The following is a 1,633-nucleotide window of genomic DNA, read 5'->3' as shown; positions in this document are numbered from 1 at the left end:
CTGATACTATGTGACTGCTCTTTAGGGTATTCCCACAAAAGAGTATGCTAGGAAGGGATGTTACTTAAGATTCTGCCATCAGTAGTAACTAATACTGGCCTTCTCGTGCAGTTTGGATAAATTTTACCACGTGAAAATGATATAATTTAGCCTTTCTGTATACTTCTTGAATTCTTTGCGTCGCTTCAATCGGAAATTAAAGTTCAGAAAACATATACAAAATATGGGGTTAAATAATTTGTTTACAATTTAAATCTAATACGGAAACATTTCGAACCTCATCAAATTTTAAGTTCTATTTGTGCACATCGAATACAAGAGAATTTATAATTTAAACGCTTTATCTTCATATCGCTGTAACTGCAGAAGTTCAATTAATTTGGTTCGAAATAACGATTTGGATTCATTCATATATTCGTTATGCACTGAAAAAAACAGTGAACCCTTTTCTATTGCAAAATGAACTAAACTGTAGTAATACTGACCATGATTTAGCCCTTAAGATTTTTTTCAACTTGTCTAGTTTATAATTTTCTTAAATTTTAGTTCATCTATAACATTGTAGTTTAGTTCATTTTTACAACACCATAAGATTTATATACCCCTAACAAGTTAAAAAATCAGTATTATTTTGGTTTACTTGCTTATTTTGTGGGAAACCCGATAATAAAAATTGGTTAACAGTCTCTTTAAAATGTCGACGACTAAACTATTTTTAAATAAATCATTCCACAGTACAGAGAAATTAAATAATTAAAGGAACAACAAACCGTTTTACTATTATGAAAAATTTCATACATTAAAATTAAACTTTCTTCAAGCAAAAGTACTTTATTATAAAAACTTATGATGAAAGTTCTTAATACAATGTTTTTTGTGAATAAAAATTATGACCACGTGGAGCAGAGAGTAGTTCATTTGAACCCGCTGTTTGGACATTTTGACTTATGCTTTTTTTACTCATCGTAGGTAATTTTTTCACATATCTTGCTGGAAAAAATGGAAACAATAATGAAAATTGTTAAAAATTAACACCATGTAGTGAAATATAATTTTTAGTTCTTAATTTTAGCTTGTAACTTACCATATTTGGGGCATTTTATCAAATGGTGTAAGGAATTCAACTTTTCTTTGGAAAACATATCTCATAAAATTTGTACCTGAAACAATTAGAGAAATAATGAAGTATTCTAAATAAACTCATAAAACTGTGTTGTTATCGATGTGAAGGATATAATAAAATAAATATTCTAGTTGAAAGAAAGCTAAAGTTTTAATATAAAACTTACCAATTCTCTATTAAATTGTACGCTGAGGGGAAATATAAAAAGTTGTCCAAATTTATTTGGGTTACTCTGAAATTAAGTATTTATTTTTTACATTAAATAAAATTATTAAATAGGTTTTCAAAAAATCTAATGAAAAAAATAATAATATGCATAAAAAAGAAAATATTCTTGATAACCCTAGACAGTCATCATTCGTCAAAATGACGACACGTAATTTCATTTTCGATTTAAAATGCATTTTAGTCTATTGGGAAATGTTAAATTTAAGTTATACTAATTCGACCGTTTTATGAATTTTTGTTTTATACTACTTAAAACCAAATTGAATAAGAAAATAAATTCAA

The 1,633-nt window shown here is 26.8% G+C and overlaps 1 long non-coding RNA gene across 1 annotated transcript; it reads right to left on the bottom strand.

The window, feature by feature from the left end:
• Positions 1-905: 905 nt before the first annotated feature.
• LOC142225396 (uncharacterized) lies at positions 906-1,360 on the bottom strand. The gene is made up of 3 exons (XR_012719260.1): positions 1,290-1,360; positions 1,085-1,160; positions 906-990 (listed from the first exon to the last, which is right to left on the bottom strand). It is a non-coding gene; the product is annotated as an uncharacterized LOC142225396 (long non-coding RNA).
• Positions 1,361-1,633: the final 273 nt, after the last annotated feature.

This window comes from Haematobia irritans, chromosome 2 (assembly GCF_050003625.1).
Source record: "Haematobia irritans isolate KBUSLIRL chromosome 2, ASM5000362v1, whole genome shotgun sequence".
Taxonomy (NCBI): Eukaryota; Metazoa; Arthropoda; class Insecta; order Diptera; family Muscidae; genus Haematobia; species Haematobia irritans.
This window is presented reverse-complemented; position numbering and strand designations above follow the sequence as displayed.